The following is a 24,284-nucleotide window of genomic DNA, read 5'->3' as shown; positions in this document are numbered from 1 at the left end:
ATTCAGAAAATGAAAGAAATGCTTCTCCCAGCAAAGACAGTTAAGAACAGGACCAATAGAATGGCAACAAACATCACCAGTCACCAGGCAAACTGATGACATTCATTCAATTCAAGCATATTGAATTGCCTGTGATCAAGTGATGTAAAGGATACTGAGCAGACACACTGATATGCAGACATGTCAACTCTGACGGGCTTTTTTATGTTAAAGTTGCCTATTTTTTCTTTCAATTTTACACAAACATGGGAACGACTCATAAAGGCTTCATATTTCAGTGTTTAAATTATTTCAAATTAGGCCTACACATGCACTACATATATATATCATACATGTCATACATGTTGTTAGCAGCTCACAATTGTTGATTTTACAGTAATTAAGCCCGTTTTATGTTATTTTTTCTTAATTCACTTGGATAGTTTGATCCCTGATTGATGGAGTAGTATGGGTTTCATAAGCTGACAAATTCAAATGATTTATGTTATAACACTTGAATAAGTCATTAATTGAGAGTTATTTAACATTAAAGAGTTGTTACGTTTATTTTACATTACATTCAATTACATTTAGTTGTATTTATAAGTTACATCTGGCCCTTTGAGGACAGCCATTATGTCGATGTGGCCCTAAGTGAAAATGAGTTTGACACCTGACCTATCCCTTCAATCATTTTCTATGCCACTTGTACACTTAGAATCCTCAAATGTGAAGGTCGTTCAGTTTGGAATTTGGAAAAAGCATTATTTAAAGTCACACAAAAGACAAGACTTAAAGCAGAACCTCAAGGTACTTGACAAAAACTCAACTTCAAGCAAGGTTGAATGCCTAATATTAAAAGGCTTGTTGACAACAGGCACAAAATGACATTTTATTAAACCAAAATTCTAGGAGAATAAGAAGAACACCACTGGGTAGCATGTTACCATTAGAGTTTATATTTTTCACAATCACAAATTAAATTGAATAGAAATTGTCGATTGGCCCGAATAAGATGACTGGTGTTTATGGTTGCCTCTCACGGCTATCTCATACACACTACATGCCCGCACATACACAAAAGCAGCCCGAGGAAGCGACCAACAATTTGCATTCCTGCTTTAGTTATGATAGGCGAACATTCAATGACAGCTAACATTAGTAGCTAAAGTTTTATCACCCTCTAGGCAGCCACGCAGCCGTTGCAAACATTTTCTTTATAGTCAAAAGTATAGTTGTCCCTCGCCACATTGCGGTTTGAATTTTGCAGCGTAACTTTATCAATAATAATATATATTCATTAATTATATTATATTAATTAATAAGTAGATAATTTAGTAAATTAAATGTGTGAGCAAATTGTATGTATTTTTTGCTCAAGTTAAGCATTTTCAAGCAGAAAAAATGGCTCAATGAACTAAAATCCAATGATGCATTCAGACATGATGCTATATGTAGTATTCAACACTGGTCACTAGGTGTCAGTGGTGTCAGTGATGTTATTGTACTGCTCATTGAGGCACACAGGCATCAGACTTGACCGCTGGAACAATAGGCTTTTATTGCAGGTTTGAATTATCTCACAACAGGCACAATAATAATAACAAAATGGTAATAATAATAATCATTATAATAAGTACACAGGCTACTGCTGCAGCCGTAATCCACTCCAAGTTAAAACTCAACTCTGAACCCCTGACGTCACCTCCTGTCCTCCACACGTCCGGAACACATTTATTGCAACACACGCAAGCACAACTCTTATTTATGTCTTAAATGGCTTATTTTCTCTGCTTATATCTACTATATCGGCTAATATGTGCGTAAAAGTGACTATAGGGGTGTTATTTCATGTCTGGAGGCCTCTGATAATGTTAAAAAATGATAATCAGGGCCGATATTTGGAATTTTTGACGTATATCGGTATCGGCCTTTATTTAAATCCGGCTTTAATTACTTAAATCCGGCTTTAAAACTCTCTCGAAATTGTAGTAAACCTCCCAGTGCTCCACATCTCACAACTACTACTAACGTTACAGTGAGCAGCAGAATAACGTAAGAGGTGAGTGAACATGAGAAAGGAACTCAAACAAGGCACCAAGATGAGCGAATTCAAGAAACAATACAAGCAGTTGATGTTTGCAAAATACAAGGAAGAAGAGTCTTGAACTTGTTTTGTTATGTTTGTCTCTATTCATGATTATTTATTTATTATTTCACTGATTATTATATATGATTTCTTTTTAGTATGAAAAAATCTTCATAATCACATCACCATATTGTCCCATTACCTCATCACTCTTTTCTTCTGTGTATTAAAATAAATCACATACGGAATTCAGGAAGTGAATAAATGTATTGCAAAAGATGTGGAACGGATGGCGGCTAGGATTAAATAAGCTTTGCTTCTTCCTACATCTTTTGGACATGTGGAACTGTGAATTGAATTATGTGATGTATTCCACTCTAACTTGGATGCATGTTCAAATAAAATTAACCATTACCATTAAACCAATGATCGGTATTGGTATCAGTCCTGAAAAACCCATATCGGTCGATCGCTAATCTTGTTACTTTTTTAGCTCAAGACCCAAATTAGGGGATCCAAATGAACATAACATGAATTTAGTGAAGTGCTATTTATTACAGATAACATACCAAGTAAAACAGATCATTTATACCTTTGGCAACACTATTGTTTGGGAAATGAATAATAATTTATTGACTCCTGGCTTCATGCTTTTATACTAATTTAATATATTTTAGTACTAAATCACTAAAATGGATACTTACAATGAAAGGTGGAAAGAAACTAGAAACTACAAACATGATCTGAGTCTCAATGTGATCTCATGTGTCTGTTGTTGCCGATTTAAAATAATGTTTATCAACAACACAGCATTGCTAAAGCTAGAAAAAAAAAATACAGACATTTTTAATGGGCCTGCTACCTGTTGCCAACCTCTGGCCTGGCATTTGAGACAAACTGTGGCTTTTGGGTTTTACTTTCTAAAGTATTTTTGTAATTATTTATTTTTTAAATGTAAATGCTAACAATGCTAACAACTAGCATGCTAGCAACCTGTGTGGATGCATTGTGATAACATGAGAACATCTCTTGCTTCAATAGATAATTGCTAAAGTGCTATACCTGTATCTCAATGTGATATGCACAATGCTAAAATGCTGAAGCTAGCACCTATCAAGATAGCACAACAGTACCAGTGAAGTGTCATGATGTTGCATCGTGCCATGTAAATGTGTGCAAGTTATGAGGATATTGGCTAAAAGAGGCCTATAATTAGATACATGTAATTTGTAATTTTGACACACACCTCCTCGTAATGTGGAAATCAGAGAATCAGTACTTGTATTGATACCCTTGATGTTGATAATATGGATATTTTTGGTATCAATGCTCCCATCATAAGAATTTAACCCAATTCCGGTCCAAACACTGCAAATCGTTTGCCACTTGCCAAGATTTAAAACCATATTTCTAGACATGTTAGATAATTTCCCCAGTTTTAAGGGCTATTTACTCATTGAGTTTATAGTATAACCTTAATTTTAGAATGACAGATTACTTTTTGTCTAGTTTTGTATTTTTTTCCTAATATCTAGTCTGTTTATCTTATATTTGGCGAGCCCTTTGTTGCATTTAAGATGGATTTAGGCTTATTTCAAGATCTGTCACTCGCTTTATTACTTCACTCAGGAGGTAGCGCAGGTCTTCCAGAAACTGGAAGGTTGGCAGTTTGATCCTCCACCCAGTCACCGCCATTGTGGCCCTGGGGCAAGACACTTCACCCACCTTGCTCCTGTCATGGGCCTACTAAGTGGTAATGATTAAATATTACTTATTTTAGGAACATTTAACTTTTTATCGGTTGTGGTAAAAAAAAAAAAAAGTATTTTATTCTAAAAAAAAAAGTATAAGTCCGGCTTAAAGGTCCTGCTTATTTTTAAATACAAAAATATTAAATCGGCCCTGCTTATTTCTAGATATAGAGTCAAATTATATATATAAGTCAAATTTTCCTGCTGCATGGACAGATAATTTCACTAGTTTTAAGCAGTTTTTTTTCCCAAAAAATCTAGTGTTTTTATCTTATGTTTGGCCAGCCTTTTTTTGCAGTATAAAAGAGACAAACAATGGCACAGAGTAACTTATATGAACAGAACCATATGAACGAAAAGTATGAATGTGTGTATTTGTCTTCCAAGGTCCCCATATACAGTAGGTGCCCAGTAACAGTATTAGTGACCGTAACCCAGAGCGCATCGAACACAGAGATGGATGCTCCTGCAAAACACAATAAAAACACACCTCACTATAAGCCCGTGGCAGCTTTAAAGCGCGTCTCTGGCAGATGGAAGAGCCGTTCAGTACATTTGCGCAAAAGTGTGTATCGCCGAAGCAAGTAGCGCTCTAATCACTTGGCAGGTGGTTGGCAGCAAGGCAGTCTCCATGTTGAATCTAGCTACTGTTGTCTGTATTGATCTGTTAGCTCCTAAGAGGTAACATATGCCGCTGTGTTGTTTCTGCACTTCTAAAAGGAGCCGTTTTTCCCCGACCGGGCGCCCGACACACTCAAGAAAGTCAGATTAATTTTACTTTTTATACAGTGCCAAACAGAAGTATATACTTTTAATTGTGTCAATACATTGTTCCTTTGTTAAGTAAACTAAGTAACCTTATTTAGTTTACACAGTGCATGTCAATTCTGTCTACACGTGGTCGAATGGACAATTCTCCTCTGTTCTTGTGCACTAGTGATTTGTCGGTCTCTGACAAAATGGCTCTGGGGGTGTTTGAAAATCACAAAACACAAAAATATCAGGTATTCAACCTTGTAAGTGCTAAACATTTTCTTTCACTTAACATTTACATATTTTCTTCTCATTTCACATAGTTTTTCTTTAAATGTAGGCATTTATATATTTTCTTTCCATTTTGCATTGTTTTCTTTCACCTTCTTTCACTGCTTTTTACGACTCTTCATCATGTGGGTCACTGGCATTCACAAGCAACTACTTATTTACAAGAGAGTAAAGCACCAACCTATTTTCTGTAAGAATATTTCGCACCATATTAAACACCCTTACAGAACTGGCATGGCTGTGGGAAATGCATAGTAAAGCCTTCATCAGTCTTGGCAGCTCACTGAACCTCAATGTATTTACACAAGGTTTTGGATTTTTTGGCCCGGGATGCAACTCGTGCATCACCAGGCTTTTTTACTGCAAATGTTCTCAATTTGCAGTCCAGTCATTACCACACAGATGAGGACCTTCAGTCATGAGGGATCCTCTCTGCAACATCTCCACATAGCCAGTTACCGTTTGACGCCCCTGCACAACCTGAAGCTTCATTGTTCCATTGAATGAAAAAGCGCCCCAGATCAGGTTTACGCACCCTCCACTGTGCTGTGTGCAAAACATATCATGTGGGATCTCCTTGTTATGCCAGTGACGTTGAAAGCCATCAGGACTGCCAAGATTAAATTTGTTCTCATCAGAAATCTTTGGTGCTTTCGTACAAATCCCAATCGGGAAATTTTGTGACCTTGAAGCAGGCGAGGCCTTTGAAGACGTCTTTTGTTCTTAAAAGCCTTCTCTCGTAGATTCTGATGGTTATTAGATTGCACTCGGCACCAGCAACAACCATCATTTTGGTCGAGGATTGTCTCGGGCCTTGAAAGACAGCCAATCGAATCCTCCGGCTCAGGGCCAATGACATCTTTTTGGTCTACCACTTTACTTTTGTGTTCCATAACCCTCAGGATCTTTGAAAAACTTTAAAATGACTGTCTTACTGCGTCCAACCTCAGCAGCAGTGGCACACTGCTATAGGCCTTGCTGATGCAGCTCAACAATCCGACCGTGTTCAATGAGAGAAAGCTTTTTTGCCTTTCCAGTCAAGAGTTTGTGACTGTTATGCCTTTTCCACTGCAGTGAACTTTGGTGCTGGTGCAGATTTAGTTGGAGTTGACGGAGTGTTGGCCATGAACAGACTCTACACCAATTAGAAAATAACAAAAGGAAAACTACTACTGGCGATCATTAACAACAACAAAAAAACAACTTACAGCTATTATTTGGTATTCGTTCTTGAACGTTACCATAAAGCAGTGACCAAACTCAGCTCTTTCACAGAGATGAAACACTTCCTGCTAAACACTTCCACTTCCTGCTTAAATGGTATACAGGTGAGGATTAAAGGAATAAACCTAGATAGTGACTTACATGTTTGTATTTATAGTGTGTATATGGTGAAAACACTCCATCACAGATTGCAATTTATTATTAAGAAATGTGCAAATGACATATCTGTAATAGGAATACAAAAATACCAGCATTTACTGACTAAATTAAAGCCTGCTCTGGCTCTTATGTTGATGAAAAATGAGTCAATGAAGTTGAAACGGAGGTAACAGGTGGGTATTAACCTGAGGTAACACCTCCCCCACTACATTATGCAAATGGTTCAGCACTCAGCCCAGGAAGCTTTTGGAGCCAGAGGGCCTGTCCACACGGGAACGTTTTCAGGTCAAAACGTCAAAGCATTTTGTCGTTTCAGCCTCTCATCCACATGGGAACTGCGTTCTGGGTGACCTGAAACGTCTTCCAGAATGAGTAAATCTAAAAACGCTGGCTTGCAGTTGCTGCGTAGACAGGCAACGACAACGATGACATCACCGACCCAACGCCGCCCGGTTGCCGTCACGTGACCAAAACAAAAACAACAGCAGACTTCAGAGCTTTGTTTGTGCTGCAATTGGCACGATTGGCAATATTGCAACCAAACATTGCCGTCCTCTAGGCGTGGAGCAGAGACTCATATACAATCACATGCGTCGGATTCTTTCAAACTCATCACAGTGTCCAACAAGACGGGCCGCCAGAAGAAAATTTTGGGTGAGATCTGGAAGAACGAGCAGCTGGTGGGAAAACTTTGTGGATGGCCTTTGTGGATTCGCTACTGGAGAGCGAATTTTTGCATTGTCCAGAGCTTCTCTTTTGGCCTTGAGTGAAGAACTTCGTCCTCGCATCGAAGGCCAAGATGGAAGCAATCGGACCATTAAAAAAGGTTGCATGCACGCTGTATTATAAGGAAGACTGCTAACTCCTTCAGCGGGAAAGCGATTCAGAAGAGTGGTCATAAAGTTCTGCCCTATATCTTTTCATGGGAAATTAAGCATTTTCAAGCATGAAAGTTGCTAAATGAACAAGAGCATACGTATTAGGGGTGAGCCAGATACTTATTTCAGACGATCGTTTCCGTTACGGATAATGCATTTTTGACAAGTAACAGCATGAAACGAGTACAGCTCGTCATTAGTCGTAATCGTCATGAAGGAAAATCCTCATTAGGTAACTACTTATTTATTCCCTCTTCATGCTCTGTGATTGGCCAGTTACACACGGCTACCGCCCCTCCCTAGACAGACTCCCTACAGCCGGGGAGAGGAGAAATGTCTTGTTTCGTTACATACACAGTGCATTTGACAAGACAGGGCTATGAATGGCTCGTGTTGCGTCGGTCACTACCTGTTTTTTTTTTTTTTTTTTCATCTGCTTGCTTCAAATTTGGCTGGTCTTATAAAGTCAGTTGGAAAACTTTGCTCGTAGTACTGAACACGTGCTTTGGAGAAAACTTTGCCATCACTGGATGTTTGCGTGAATCACCACCTTCACACAGATCATTAAAAAAAAAAATTAAATAAAGACTTAAAGATCACTTACATATGTACGCAGTACACATATGGCTGAATAATAAACATTAAATATAGCAACTTCTGATAAGTCAATGTCAGTTTCAGACTCAAAATAATTTACCGATTTAAGCCTCACCCATATACGGTTAAACCATGCCCACTTCCAGTTTATGCCCCGCCCACTCAGTGTACAGAAACAGATACACATACCTGTAATTTAGATGGGTGAACAGATACAGATAAAGATAGTGGTGTACTCGCTTATCCATTGCTATACAAGCGTGTAGTACGCCCATCAAATGAAACAAACATAGGTGAGGAATTGTGTTTGCGTTTGAGTCTATATTATGTCTTATATTTCTTATTTTCTCTTATTATGTCTTTTATTTTGTGTAATATAGGGTAATACATTGGATAATAAAGATGACTACTGGGGTGTTATTTTATGTCTAGAGGGCTCTAATAAGCAGATTTTTTATGCTGTAACTATAAAAATATGAAATTGGTTAATAAGGAATCCTACTTTGCGGAAATTCTTATTGGTTTGGCTCCAAACCCTTGGCTGGGTTTGGAGCCTATTAATCGCGCTAAACGAAGGATGACTGTACCTCATTTTTGCCTCATTTCAGTGCAACTGAATTAAACGTAAAACCAAAATGAGGCATCGTTATTTACTGTCAGCACCAGTACCATTTTGGGACTAATTTTTGAAACCCATCCCCACTTACCACTGGCATCTGCAGTAACTGAGAGGATTATTTTTTCTTAAATTAAGGTAAAAAAACAGGAATGTTATAAAAAAAAAAAACTGTTAAAGCAGGAGGCAGCTAGGAAAGAAGGAAAAAATACTCTAGTTTTCCAGGGAAAATGGGAGATTTGACAGCCATGCTTGCCCTGATAGCGGTTTGATAGAGGATTGTGTGGCGCTGGTACTTTTTTTTTTTTTATTCAACTTGCTGCTCATCTTTTCTTCATTTGAATGAGCTCACTCCATGTTACAGTCGCAAATAACTGAATAAACAGCCAAGTCATGTGATTCTCACATTCACACTTCCACGTCGTCATAGGTCTTTTCACTCCTTTTCTAAAGCTTCCAATCCTTTCACTTCCATCTTTATCTTACACGAGCTAAAAAAAAAACTAACAAAAAAACCCAACAACCCACAGACAAGAATTCGGAATGCAGATTGTGCCAGGCGCTGCCACCTCCTCACATGCAGTAGTGAACTATAAGTGAGGAAGCAAAAGAGACTTTTAATGAACAGGCCTTGTATTGATCTGTGGACAAAACACTTGTTAATTATGTGCGGGTGGGCATTTAATTGAGCGAGCCAAACAAGGTCTGCTGCTTGCTAATGCGCGGTCAAGAATGAGGAGAATTTGATTGAATCCTGCTGCCTTCAGGCAAGGAGGAGGGAGGGGTAAAGTATGAGATGCAAACAATCAGTGAGCCAAAGCCCTGGGAGCTTCCTTCCAACGCCCTCGTTCGTTTTCGCTTTCTTTGTGCACTTTCTTCCCTTCTCTCCAAGCTAATGAAAAATGCCCTTCATCTCTTTAATTTTCCTGTGCATGTGACCCTTTGTCATATTTTCCATCCAGTCGGGACGATGCATTATGGGTTTTTCCAGGGCCTGACTCTGGGTGCACGATAATTATCAGACCAATAATTATTAGGCTGATATGAGGAATTACGACATCATACCGATAAATGTGATAAGAGTAAACAATAGTGCCGATAAACGATTAACCGATTAAAAAAAAAATCCAACCAATCGAGCACGGTCTGTCGTAACGTCTCCTGAGCTCACTAATACACTAATGTGGCGTCCATCGTGTGAACTTCTCATTGTTTCAGAGGAAGACATCTAACCATAAGCTCCAAATGCTCTGCAAACATTCCACGATGAGAGAAAAAAAAACACTGAGCTTCAACACATCAAACCTTATAGGCCACCTGATACGCCAGCACCGCTAAGACGCCCGAGGCCCGCGGCTTGTTCTTATCGCTGCAGCGTTCGAAAAGTGCACAGATGTTTGAGACGACCGGAGGGATAAAGCGATCTGTGATTTCATCATGGAAATGATGGCGCTGGATGACCAGCCCTTTACCATCGTTGGTGTTAGCAGCATATGTAAGATGGTAATTCCCGTGGACGCACGGTTTGTACTTCTCAGACGCCGCTATTTTCAAGACACGATTAATCAACAATTTAAAATATTGGAATTGTAGTGCCATCTCTAAAATAAAAAGCAATGAAAATTTGCGCATTACCTTATCTAAAAATCATATCGATATCTGGAACCTATAGCAGACCTGTACTGATGTTTTGTACTCTGCATGCATTTTGACCCTTAATTACGCTTGCATGTTCCATTGCTCTCTGTACGCATTTGCACATTCGGTTTGGAGTTGCCATAGCAACCTGCTTGTAGGTGGAGTGACAATCTTTCGCTTTTATACCTGCTTCCTGGAACTGCTACAATTAGCAAGTGTTAGCAGTTCACTACAATTCACTCAGTGCCTCAAAGCACTGAAGAAAAAAAATATTTACAATCACCGCTGATGTTGTGTCCCTTTTCCGTCAATGCAAGCAGCATTTAAAAGGTAAAATTAAGATGACAATGTTGTTAACCACTCATTCGTCTATTTTAATGTGCGTGTTGCAGAGTATGTAGCATCCTGATGGAGTCACACAACGACCGACACCATTTTTAAGCTTTACTAACGCCAACAATAGTGCTCAGTTCCTACACAGTGTGCTGCATTTGTGCGAGCTGAGCACACGCAGTGCTGTTGTTGTGAGTGAGGAAGAGATTCGTACTCCCAACACACTCACAACAACACTTTCTCCTTGTCTACCAATAGCATTCACAGCGAGGTACATTCACATGCTCCTAAACTTTCTCCAAAGTTGTCAGGTCTGCTATAGCAAACATGAGTCATCCTTGGCTCATGTCTTAGATTCTCCCAAAAGTTTTATGGTAATTGTCAACCTTTTTTTCGTATAACTCTCTAACTTGGAAGACAATAGCTCCTCGGAGGAAGGGAAATTAATGTATGCTGTTCTGCTTTGACTTGTAGTAACAGCAGCAAACTCTCCTAAGCGAAACGGAAGGAATGTGTTTTAAGAGAAGAAGAACACCATTGCTGTGTGCAATCTAGCGTGCCTCTTTGATTTTTGCTTGTCAGTCATCATCAGCCCGCCAGCCGTGTAATGGCACCACTCTGCGAGTCCTATTATGTGAATGAGTGCAACTTCCCCTTCTTATGGGCCTGTGAACCTCCTGAACCAGGTGACCACCGTAACCACTTGTGCGTACTTGCTTTGTGTTCCCAGAATTGAGATGCACGTTGGAATTGCTGTGATTTACCACCAATTTGATGTGCAATGACGGAAGGCTTGCAGGAACATTTACCTCAGATTACAAAGATGTGTTAGAAGAAGCTTTCGATGCAAAAATAGAACAAAAGTACAATAAATGAGTCTTGTTCAAAAACAGAATGTTCTCACAATAATGAGGAGATAATGCACAGCCATAACTGTCTACATAGCTGGCAACAGTAACATCATGCACTCAATGTAAACTGTTCGAAATGAATTAAACCATAACCATAACAAGATAATTGTGAAGATGTTGAGTGGCCAAGTATGTCTCCTTCAGGCCTGGAACGGCAGAGCATCTGTGGGGCATCCTCAAGGTGTGTAACATCCGTCAGTGTCACCAGTGATGCCATCATGGAGGAGAGGAATATGATTCCGGAAACAACCTGTGCAACTGTAGATAATTCTATGTCGGGGTGCTCCGATCAATCGGCCACCGATCAGTATCGGACGATTTCACAGAAAAAGCACTTGCTTTCTAAGGCCGAGTTTGCACCCTGCAAAACATGCCACGGAAAATGTCTCACCGGGCATGGCATTTGGGGTGGGGGCACTTGGCAGTGTGTGGTGATTTATCAAGGCACGCAATGTGATCATCGTTCGGGCGGCGGCTAATGTAGCGCCTGTGTGTGCATGAGGCGACAAACAGCTGCGACCGGCCAAACCCACAGCCAACGTGCAGCAAACTACGCACACGGGAGGCGACGAGCGGCTGCGACTGGCCACACCTGCGAGCGACGCATCCACATCCAGAGAGAATTGTATGAGTCTCCCACGGTTCATATTGACTGTCAGATGTGGAGGGAATTTGGGGATATCAAAGTAGTTCAGAGGAGGAAAAGCGGCTGGTGATGACAATTTGGTGCAGCCGGCCACAGCCGCCCGCTGCCTCCCATGCGAACGGCCCGCTGCCTCCCGTGCGAACGCCCCGCCACGTGAGCCCCGCCAACCACAGCTGCCCATCGCCTCCCGTGTGTGGCGCCCATAAGGCGGATCACCCGAATAGGGATTGGATTCATCAGACTGCCTGGGTGTCCCGCATATGCGCAATTAAGCTGATCTCACATCCAAATTCTCCTTAAAGAAGGCGTCTGATCCTTCTAAGTTTCACCAGTGATTTTATAGTTCCCCTTTCATATCTTATAGCCCAGGGGTCACCAATGACCCAGGTAGCCCCCCACGACCACATGAGGCGCCTGCAAGCCTGCTTTTCATTCAGGTTTTCAGTTAATAATGAAAGAACAGTAGAAAGAAATGCATTCTGAAATACAAAATGTGAGTCGTGGACACCAGCATTTTGTTAATGTTCTGGTAAAACAAGCATATTCACTTTGTTTGGGTTGAAATAAGCTCTGAAAATAAATGTTGCAAAAATGAGTAGCACTCATTTGTAAAAGTAAAAAAAAAAAAAAAAATGTTGGTGACCCCTGGCCAACAGCACATGTAGTAAATTACTCACGTGATGTTCTGCGTGATCTTGTTGCATGCGGATTAGTGTTGCGCAATGTGGTGTACGCAAAGAATAATAGGAGTGTAAAGGTGACTATGTGGGTGTTATTTCATGTGTAGAGTGCTCTAATAAACGTAAAAAAACGTAATTAGAAAGTATGCTCTAACTATGAAAATATTCCATTTATTGGAATTCACTTATCGTGGTTGAGTCTGGAAGCAATTAACCGCGATAAACGAGGGTAATACATTTACAAAGGAAGATGAATACTGTAGGTGCACCCATTGTACATTTGTGCTTCCACGGGGCCGCTTAAAATACCATGGAGGGTCGGAGGTGGTCCGCGGACCTTGAGTTTGACACCTGCGCCTCAGGATTTGGTCTTTTGTCAGACTCAATTTCCAGGACTTTCCTACTGATTTTAAAGGACATGTCTGTTAAAGTGACAGCGGCTTTTTATAATGTTATTTAACAGACCACTGAACATTTTTATCAGAAATGTCTCAAGCAGTTACACCCATCCGACACATCTGCAGACATTATGGCGTACTGTGTCATTATGTCTTCCTAAGTGACATGAGGCCATATGGAAGTGCATTTGTTCGGCTACACAAGCCAGTAGCATCATTTACTTTCTTGTCTGCTGTGATATGTTGCCACCGGTTGATGCACGGCAGAAATAAACAGTTGCAGGGCCATCCACAGTGGAGTGTGCACCATAGGAGGAGAGCTATAACCATTGTGTTCAAAGTGAATGGTGGTTTTTAGCTAACTGCACAAGGTGTAATCCCCTGCAGGGGCGACTTGTTTGGCACCAGCATGTGTGTGCGTTTTTGTCTGTGTGTACAAGCTCAGCGGGTCTTTGATTCTCATTAAAAGGGGGTCTTATTTATCTGACGTCTGGTGTTTTGAAGCCGTCGGGCTGTCATCAATTACCATACCTATCAAGTCGCTTTTTAGAGACTGCCTGTTCTCTGTCTCATGAAAAGAGTGTCAAGCTATTTCTTAGGCTGCTGGCACTTTTGCACAAAAAAAGGAAAAGTGTTCTGTATGGCCTCTTTGAGATGGATTTTTGCAGAGAGATGTTTTTTTTTTTAAATCTTCCATTTAGGTAGCTTAAAATAAAGTCTTTGTCTATCTGGTGAACGGGGAATGGAATCCTGTTGTTGTCGTATGACGTACTTTGTCGCTCAGCTTGACCCCTCTCAAGTCTGAGCCGAACTTCTCCTTGTCCAAAAGTTTGGCTACAAAAAATGAAATCATAAAAGATTGCACTAGCGGGAGGCAAACTTTTACAGTTTAATTAGTTTCATTTTCTAGCTTTTGTGAGTGCAAATGCATTTGTTATTGTCCGTTATGTAATGCTACTATTCAAGCTAATTAAGTAGAATTCATAATCCTCTCTGCCAAGGTTATATATTTTTAATCGGCATGTTTAATTAATGTTTTTGTATGTAACATTTTGTCTGCAATTTTGGATATACCTGTTTTTTTGTTTTTTTTGTGGCAGATAGCTTCTTCCTGTGCATGTATTTGTAATCATATTTTTTGGTACAGAACATTCAGTACTATACAGAAGCTAGTTCCCATAAATACAGTGCAGCCCAGTCTTTGGCTAGCGATAGTGCCAAGGAGAAGCCAGAGCTACATAAACCTCTTCCATAGTTAAAGTTTCCTATTTGGGAACACTTGTCCTTCTCGGTGACAAAAGTAAGTAAATAAGACAAAACATGCCCTCAGTAAAGATGGTGAACGATTTATGCTGCACTTCTGCCAATAAAGAACTGCTATTTCCTTTCACTTTCATTTTCCTTATGGAAACATTTTAAAGTAAACAATTATATATTTCACATTTTTTTTTATTTTTATTTTTATTATAGTGGAACCTTTGGAAGCGTCATTAGAGGAAGGTCCAACTGAAAATGTACACTCATCAAATCATTTTTCCCTATAAGAAATAATCCAATTAATCTGTTCCAGAAAGCCACAAAACACGTTTTTATATTTTTACTATTCATTTTACATGCAGAAAACAAGTTAAAATATGTACATATGAATGAAGGGCATAAACGAACATTGAAGGTTACTTTTACCTTCACTGAAGACGTGATTGTTGACAAAGATGTGGCGTCTGTGTTCATTTCGCTGCCACATCGCCGTCCTTGTCAACAATCACATCTTCAATGAAGGTAAAAGTAACCTTAAATGTTTATTTATTCCTTAAATTAATAATTCATATGTATTTCTAATTATTTTATGCAAATATAATTGTAAAACTACAATTTTTTAGACTTGTGGCATAACTTTGTTATTTAGCAAAGAACTACAGCGTCATAGACGGGCGACGGAGCTGACTTCCGGTTCCTGTTCCCATATATTAGCAAGCCAATAGGCTGCTAACAAGGAGAGTTTTGTCATGTTCTGTTTTGCTGCTCTGCTGCCGCCTGTCTGTTGCATGCTGCAGTGCACTGCTGGTCCTGCAGAGGCGGAGCCACCGGTGCACACCTGTGAGCAATTTGTCATCAAGCCTTCTTAAGCCTTGCAGAGCGACTCACTCAGTGCCAAGTTGTTCCTTAGACTTCACTCGTGCTCCGCTCTACCATTCCTTGTGTTGTGCCTCATCTTGTGGCGTATATTTCTGCTCATTGGTATTTCTTACTACTGTGAGTAATTTTTCCCTTTGTGGCTTCTTCCAGCAGCATTGTGTTTTTTTGTTTTGTTTTGTTTTGTGCTATAGCATTAGTTTAGCTTTCCTGCTTGTTTTTTTCAGCAACACTTTTGGTTCGTTACCCTTGTGAGTGTTTTCTTCCTGCTTGGTGTTCTTTCCAGCAGTGTATTTTGTGTCACAAGTGGGGGTCGCCACTTGTAAAAGGGGCGGAACCCAATGCAAGGAAGCAGACCAAAAATAGATACAAAAGGTATTTAATAACGTAAAGTGTCCCGAGCGGGAAAAGTACAACACAAGGGAAAGTCACAAACCAAAAGTAGAAACACAAGACGCTGTCAGCAGAAGGCTGACAGGAATAACTAGAATGCAACTGAGAAATACTGCAGGCAAACCTGAGCTGGAACAATAACTATTGTAACAGGAAATAGTACTGAGCAGAGGGAACAAGGGTGAGCCAGAAAGCGGGGAACAGGTAAGGAGCCGGACGAAGCGGAACAGGTAGCAAGGAGTACAATCTGGCACTGGTCCTGAGTTGCTGCTGAGTATAAGAAGGGTGCCTGATGAGATTGCCTGCAGGTGTGTGCTGGGGACTCCACCTACACCGGCTGGAGCTGCACAGAGAGCACATACACAGCAGGCGGCAGCAGAGCGACAAACACCATCGTAACAGTATTCCCCCCTCTTATAAGGCGTCTCCTGACGGCCTACCTGGTTTGCTAGGGTGAAGACGGTGGAAGTCGCTGATGAGTGACGGGTCGAGGATACAGGAGCGGGAGACCCAGGAACGTTCCTCCGGACCGTATCCCTCCCAGTCGACCAAATACTGGAACCCTCTACCCCTCTTCCGGGAGTCCAAAAGAGCCTTCACAGTATATGCTGGCTGGCCATCGATCATACGCGGCAGGGGCGGCGCCTCGGCCGGCGGGCACAGCTGGCTGGAGGAAACTGGTTTAATGCAGGAGACGTGAAAAACTGGATGTACCTTGAGGGAGGGCGGAAGCTTGAGCTTGACGGAGGAGGGGTTGATGATGGCGGCAATAGGAAACGGTCCCACGAACTTTAGAGCTAGCTTCCTGCTGGTTCCTGCTAGTGGCAAGTCCTTGGCCGATAGCCAAACCTCTTGGCCCACCTGGTAGTCCGGTGCCGGGACTCTATGGCGATCTGCCAGGCGTTGGTTGCGTGCGGCTGTCCGTCTTAGTGCTGCCAAGGTCTCCCGCCAGACCCTTCGGGCACGACGCAGGTGGGCTTGAACGGACGGAACTGCAACATCTGACTCCTGTGCAGGGAATAGCGGAGGCTGGTAACCGTAAGCAACTTTAAACGGTGACATACCTGTGGCTGAGCTAATGAGGGTGTTGTGGGCATATTCAACCCAGGGGAGGTGGGAGGACCATGATGCCGGGTGCTGGTGGCACACACATCGTAACGCCGCACCCAGGTCCTGGTTGGCCCGCTCTGTCTGGCCGTTTGTCTGAGGGTGATGTCCCGAGGATAGGCTGACAGATGCTCCCAAGGTCCTGCAAAAGGCCTTCCACACTCGGGACGTGAATTGGGGACCCCTGTCGGAGACAATGTCAAGTGGTATGCCATGAAGACGAAATACGTGTCTCACCGATAGGTGCGCTGTTTCGAGGGACGAAGGCAGGCCCGGCAGGGCGATGAAGTGTACCATCTTAGAGAAACGGTCAACAATGCTCAAAACGACGGTCTTGCCTCGGGAGGCAGGTAGTCCAGTAACGAAGTCCAGGCCGATGTGGGACCAAGGGCGGGATGGGATGGGTAATGGCTGAAGGAGTCCGGCCGGAGCACGGTGAAGAGTCTTGCTTCTGGCGCAGACAGAGCAGGCCGCGACGAATCCCTTTATGTCAGTGGCCATGGATGGCCACCAGAACCTCTGCGCCACCGCGGCTTGTGTGCGACTGACCCCAGGATGGCATGTCATCTTTGACGAGTGTCCCCACTGTATGACATCCGACCTCAGATCCTGGGGCACGAATAGTCTTCCCGGTGGGCAGCCTTGAGGCCGTTCCGTACCGCTGGTAGCCTCCGAAACCCTTTTCTCCAGCTCCCACTGGACTGCCCCCAACACCCGGCATCATGGTAGCAGCTCAATCGCACAGTCGTAAGGGCGATGCGGGGGAAGAGTTTGAGCGCTGTCCTTACTAAACACCTGCTTAAGGTCATGATAGATCTCGGGTACCCCAGCAAGCTCAATCCTCTCCTCGACAACGTGGGTAATGGGAGTCTCGGTGACAGCAGAGCGCAAACAGTTAGCATGACAAAAGGGGCTCCAGTTATTTATACGCATTCTGTTCCAATCAATCAAAGGGTTGTGTAATCTTAGCCACGTGAGACCAAGAACAACCGGGGCGGAACGAGATGGAATTAAATAGAACCGGATCCTCTCAAAATGATTACCCGACAACCGGAGTGACAGGGGTTCGGTCTGGTGAGACACAGCCGCCAAGAGACGCCCATCCAAGGAAAGTACCTCCTTAGGGGAGGGTAGTTCAACTAGCTTAAGATTGCAAGACTTTGCAAAATTAGGGTCCAAAAAACAATCATCAGAGCCAGAGTCAATAAGTACAGTCACTGGAATATTATTCCCCCCTCCCATGATAGTTCCATGGACCTGTAGTCTGTATGGGGGTGCGCAAGACTGAAAAGGAGTGGCATTGGTCTCACACTCACAGTCCCTGAGCGCAGGGCGATCCCCAACCTTGGGTTGATCGATCCCGGATACCGATGTGAGCTTCTCGGCTGATCCCAAGATCGATCCCCGCCTCTGTCCAGGTCTAGCAGGGCATCGTTGGAGCCGGTGATCCAGATCGCCGCAATACAGGCATAATTCCATCTTGCGGCGGCGGGTCCTTTCTGCTTGCGTCAGACGGCGAGCTCCCAGCTGCATTGGGGTCTCTGTGGGTGTCGAGTCGGTCTCCATCGGCAGGTACCGGGCGGGTCCCCTCTCCATCGGCGGGGTTGATACGGGTCGCGGAGTAGACGGACGGGTATCGATCCTCCTCTCTTCCGCGTGCTCCTTTGCTCGGTCCCTGATGCGATTGTCCAATGTAATAGCTAGATCTATGAGTTCGTCCAATGACACAGAGTAGTCCTTGGCCAGTAATTCGTCCTTTATGCGAGGATTTAGAGCCCTACGAAAAATGTCCCGAAGAACGGCAGTATCGGTGTAGCCGCACTTGACAGCCATGACCCGGAAGTCGATAGCGAAATCCGCCACCGTGCGTCCCCTCTGTTTCAGTTCTAGTAGCCGACCCCCGGCCTCTCTACCATGCACCGGGTGGTGAAATACTCGTCTCATTTCTGCCAGAAATGTCTGCATAGAAGTGCGCGTGGCAGGAACTGACTTGCCAATGGCCATAGCCCATGTTGCGGCTCTGCCGGTAAGTAAGCTCATAATAAAGGCTATACGTGCTGGGTCCGAGCCGTAAGTAGTCGGCTGCTGATCAAACACTAGCGAACATTGGTGCAGAAATTGTTCACAGGACTGTGACTCACCCGAAAAACGAGGAGGGTGAGGAATACTAGGTTCCCGTCCTGAATTAGTAATCAGTGTTGATAATGAGGCAGGAGTGGAGGTAATCACTGCAGCTGTGCCTGCCTTGTCCTCCTGCAGCAGGTGTGCACATACCCTCGCTAGACGTTGGTCCATGCTGTCGACCGCTAGGGTGAGTGCGGAAACGGTGTCCGTGAGGTCACGCAGCCTCTTCTCATGGTCGCTGACCAGCTGGCCTTGATGAGACAGGGCGCTGCGGAAGTGGTCCAATCCTGCGGGCTCCATTGTGGCCAGATTGTTCTGTCACAAGTGGGGGTCGCCACTTGTAAAAGGGGCGGAACCCAATGCAAGGAAGCAGACCAAAAATAGATACAAAAGGTATTTAATAACGAAAAGTGTCCCGAGCGGGAAAAGTACAACACAAGGGAAAGTCACAAACCAAAAGTAGAAAACACAAAACGCTGCCAGCAGAAGGCTGACAGGAATAACTAGAATGCAACTGAGAAATACTGCAGGCAAACCTGAGCTGGAACAATAACTATTGTAACAGGAAATAGTACTGAGCAGAGGGAACAAGGGTGAGCCAGAAAGCGGGGAACAGGTAAGCAGCCGGACGAAGCGGAACAGGTAGCAAGGAGTACAATCTGGCACTGGTCCTGAGTTGCTGCTGAGTAATAAGAAGGGTGCCTGATGAGATTGCCTGCAGGTGTGTGCTGGGGACTCCACCCACACCGGCTGGAGCTGCACAGAGAGCACACACAAAGCAGGCGGCAGCAGAGCGACAAACACCATCGTAACAATTTTGTATCCCTTTTTTGTGTGGCTACGCCCCATACTTCCGTTGGACTCTTTATATTTTTGTATATGTATGTATATATTTCTTACTGCTATGGAGGATAATTTTTGGATTAAACTTTTGTTCCACACCTTGCCTTGTCCTCTCTAGCACTAGCTTACGGCATTCCTGACAGTTTTGTGATGAAAATACAATAAGAACACATTTGGACTCATGCGGTGTATTAAGAACACGACAAGACGCGCCGTATTGCACGCTAACTGGAACATGTACCCAAACCGAGGCAATGTTTTTGTCGTAATTTTTTAACATAAACTGAAAATGACACTGAACCAGAGCGGACGCTAAACGAGGTTCGACTGTTTATTATTTTGTTATTGCTTTTTTTTTTAATGGTAATTACCTGCTTGCAGTTTGCAATGTTTGTTTCATTTAAAACGCCATTGAAGCCGTTTACACAGACGCTATTCATGTTTATGTTTTTGCCTTTTGTTCCCTTTCTGTACCCACAATGAACAGAACCGTGACCTTAAAATGTAGGTTGGAGGTGCGTACCAGTACATAGCGAACTGAGATTATGGCTTACCGTTCTATGATGACCAGAAAAGGTAAGAACTGTGTCATTAAAACAAAACAGTCTAAGTGAGTCCTGTGTTGTAAATGTCAAATTGAATTAACCAGCTCTGATTCAGATTACATTATAAAATAACAATACAATGCCACTGCAGGTCTTAATGCCCATTTAGTGCCAATTACATCCTATTAAAAGCCACAGCTAGTTGTGCATATACTAACAGTGTAAATGATTTTAATCAAGAGCTGTTCCAGATTACATTTTGACAGTGATCATCATGTAACTGTTGTTTTTGCTGGTATTAAAAAAATATATATTATTAATTCCAAAACATGGGGCCACACAGTGGCCTAGTGGTTAGCACGTTGGCCACGCAGTCAGGAGATCGAGAAGATCTGGGTTTGAATCTCCGTTGGGCATATCTGTGTGGAGTTTGCATGTTCTCCCCGTGTGTGGGTTTTCTCCGGGTACTCCGGTTTCCTCCCACATTCCAAAAACATGCATGTTAGGTTAATTGGCGACTCTAAATTGTCCATAGGTATGAATGTGAGAGTGAATGGTTGTTTGTCTACTTGTATATGTGCCCTGCAATTGGCTGGCGACCAGTCCAGTCCAGTCTACCCCGCCTCTCACCCGAAGTCAGCTGGGATAGGCTCCAGCATACCCGCGACCCTAGCGATGATGAGCGGCATAGAAAATGGATGGATGGAATTCTAAAACATGTTTTTTTCTGAGCTATTCAGAATACCAGGCTGTGATTGTAGACATTCCGTGATTACATGGTATATCTGGCACATAATATCTCATTGCTGCTTGGAGGGCTATTACTACCACTGTACCCAATGGGCTGTCATTATATGGCTAACGGCTGGGGATGTTTTTTTTCTCATGTTGCCTCGGCCTCACAACTGTGTGTGTGTGTGTGTGCGTGTGTGCGTGTGTGCAAGCATGATTATTAAGTATTTTCTCTCGTCACTTGTATTCACTGTGGATATGTGCAATTTTGTTGTTTTTATCCCCCCCAGAGCCTGAACCTTATATTGCTGCTTGATAAATGTTTGGTATTGTAGTGCATGTGTGGCCTTGAAATGAAATGACCTGCTGGACCCTGCAGGAGCAGCACAATGTTTAGACACTTCATCGCTAGCATGGGTGTATTGATTGACCCAGACAATAAATTTTTGTGTCTGTGTTTTTTTTTTATGTAGCATATGTTTGCATTTTGTGTTTCCCATTTGTTCATATGCATTTTAGAGGTACGGTAATCCCTCGCCACGTCGCACTTTGAATTTCACGGTTTTTATCACGGTTTTTCAAAAATATATTAATAAATTGTCACTGTTTCGTGGTCGAATATGGCTTATTATTAGTCAAAACTATGCATATTTTAAGCAACTTTTACATATTTTTTTCATAAATTAAAGCAAGCGTTAAAAATGGCAAAACGAACTAAAATACAAATGTAAGGCATTCAGAGGATGCATTCAAAGATGTTACGATAAAATGTAGCATTCTACACTGGTCACTAGATGTCAGTACTGTTACAATGATGAGACAATAGCCAATGCAGGAATTACTGTCCAGAACAGTAAGTAAAAAAGAACAACAAATTGCTAACTGTGAGCCTATATTGTGTCTTACTTATGTCTTATTTTATCTTATTATGTCTACCATATTGGGTAATGTGTAAAGGTGTAAAGATATTTCATACTAAGAGGGCTTTAATAATGTTAAACACATTTAGAAGGTTGTAACCAGATTTTCTATGCTCTAACTATGAAAATATTCAATTTAACAATAAAGAATCCTACTCGTGGATTCACGTACCACTGTCAGATCTGGAACCAATAAACCGCAATAAACAAGGGATTACTGTATATTACAAGACCTTTTCATTGCTTTTTATTGTTATTCATATACATTTTGTGTAAATATAAATTATGTGTAATATACATTGTAAATATAAAATGTGTAAATGTAAATTATATACATTTTTATAGTTAAACCTGTTAGATTGCGAGTATGATTTGATATCCTTCTTTGAAAATGATCTTGGCGCTAACAGCGTTCCATAATGCTCAGGATCTTTCAAACAATGTAGAATGACTGATTTACTGATTTACCCAACCTCAGCAGCAATGGCACGCTGCGAGAGGCCTTGCTTATGCAGCTCGACAATCCGACCACGTTGAAAAAGAGAAAGCTTCTTAGCTTTAGCCTTCAGGAGGGCATGACAGTGTGAATGCCTGACAGAAAATGAACATTTTGAGCAGATTTTGGCTTTTATAGCCTGTGGTCTTAAACTTTTTTGATCAGCTGATAAACAGCCTATTTCAGTTTAATTGTTGTTAATAAATTACTTTTTCAAAATGCTTTTTGTCTCACTCCCCCTTCGTGTTTTTGCATATTGTAGCTCTACTTAAAACCTCATGAAGATCCAAATGTGCAAAAAGCAAATTCTAGCAATTTTTCAACTGGTCTTAAGAGTTTGATCAGGAGTGTATTTGTATATATCTTTATGTATTATTATTTTGCCACTGTTGATATGCTACTTTTCCGCATGCAATGCAATTACATTTTTAATAAATGGAATCTTTTTTTTTTTTTACATTTTTTAATGTTTTTTCCTTTTTTTTTACTGTTTGTAGATATAGCCACTAAGAGAGCAAGTTGGGGATGACGTGATGTGTGAGTTAACATTCTATACACGTGTGTGTGTGTGTGTGTGTGTGTGTGTGTGTGTGTGTGTGTGTGTGTGTGTGTGGTTGCAGGTATTTCATCTCTCTTGTCTTCTTTGCTGATGTTTTATTCTCCAGTTAAAGTGGAAGATATTGCATTTCTCCTGCCTAATATTGCTTTCAAGTGCCTTTCTAAAAGCTGCACAGCAATTGCAATACACAGTCCTCTGCTTGTTGTTGTTTTCTGTGCAGTGTTAAGATCTGCTTAAAAACCTCAAAGAGGTCTTTGTTGGTCCATGCTGCACTCTTCTCATCACGTTCAATCATTGCCAACAAGTGGACAGAAGCATAGAGAGAAAACACTGAATAAAACATAACCCCAGCTGAGATAGTGATAATTAAATATTCTTCAACTGCATTTCTAATTAAGTTAAGGCAAATAAAACAACTGGCTTCAGGTTTGGGGATGTTAACTGTTAGTTTTGCAGCCACAAAGTATAGAAATGGTAAGATATATTGTCTGTTCTGAGCTGATGTCAATAGTCGTGCTTTTAATAGTACTTTTCCAATGCAAGTTTAGATTTGGGGTAAGCTAACTCTCTACCTAAAGCATGCACCTCTCCTGCGTTACCTGTGCTATTATTTTTCTGACAAATACACCACACGGCGGTGCTGTTATTAAACCCCATACGTCGATAGACTTGGAATTTCTCACACAGCTCAATTCTCTCTAAAAAAAAATTCTCACTGTAACTTTAGGGTGGTTTGGTTGAATAGCATGGCCGTTCAAGCAAAACGTATTTGCAGGTGCAGGGGCAGGTTTTTGCAACTAATTGTCCACTAGTCATTAATGGAAAACTGCACTTTTTTTTGGAATAGCGAGACAGCTCATTACTGCAACCTCCAACAATGTTTTATGGTTTTGTATGCATCCTGTGACCACGTAGTAACAGGTTCATTCTTGATAACATACTTACTTAATACTTACAGTATTTTGCCGTATTTTAAGCATTAAAGGAACTATTTTCTGGGGCGTAACGATTACATATAGCAACATAGAAACGAACACCTACACTTAGCATTAACTTTTCCAAACTAAAAAATAAAAACCCAGCAGCAGTGGTGGCAGTGCCAGTATGTAACCTTTTTGGTAGTGGGCGAGTGTGTGGTGAAGAGCTAGCTAGCTAGTAGCTAGTCGGTGTGGTGTGTCAAGGTGTCGATACGCCAGTCATGTAGTTCCATCTGCATAGCAATGTTAATAATAATAACAATGCCGCCGTATCTTGGTCATATGAACATCACATTATATCTAAATGGAGTGTTGCTGGCGCTTTTTGGAGTTTTTTTCGGAAGGCTTTATAGGCGGAATAATTATATCTTTAGAATGTAAAGAAAGTGTTCATGTCTCACATAATGGGCAAAATTCCAGAAAAGTGCAGTTTTTGTCTAAGCGTTTGTCCAGTGATTATACAATTTTGACGATATCTGCATTACATGTATGCTAGCATGAGGTGTAAAAGT

At 41.9% G+C, this 24,284-nt stretch overlaps 1 protein-coding gene across 3 annotated transcripts in view; it reads left to right on the top strand.

The window, feature by feature from the left end:
• Window positions 1–24,284, top strand: part of LOC129186726 (cadherin-22-like) — a 220,871-nt gene that overhangs the window by 79,124 nt on the left and 117,463 nt on the right. The window contains exon 3 of one of the 3 annotated variants that reach the window (XM_054785259.1): window positions 22,734–22,773. The exons of 1 other annotated variant lie outside the window; for it this stretch is intronic. The gene's annotated coding sequence lies outside the window, so the exon portion shown is untranslated. Of the gene's footprint in view, window positions 1–20,030; window positions 20,120–22,733; window positions 22,774–24,284 lie in introns of all 3 variants that reach the window. One more of the 3 variants, XM_054785258.1, reaches the window with a different exon arrangement.

This window comes from Dunckerocampus dactyliophorus, chromosome 8, assembly GCF_027744805.1.
Source record: "Dunckerocampus dactyliophorus isolate RoL2022-P2 chromosome 8, RoL_Ddac_1.1, whole genome shotgun sequence".
Taxonomy (NCBI): Eukaryota; Metazoa; Chordata; class Actinopteri; order Syngnathiformes; family Syngnathidae; genus Dunckerocampus; species Dunckerocampus dactyliophorus.
The sequence above is the reverse complement of the archived record's forward strand: the minus strand, read 5'-3'. Positions and strand labels throughout refer to the sequence as shown.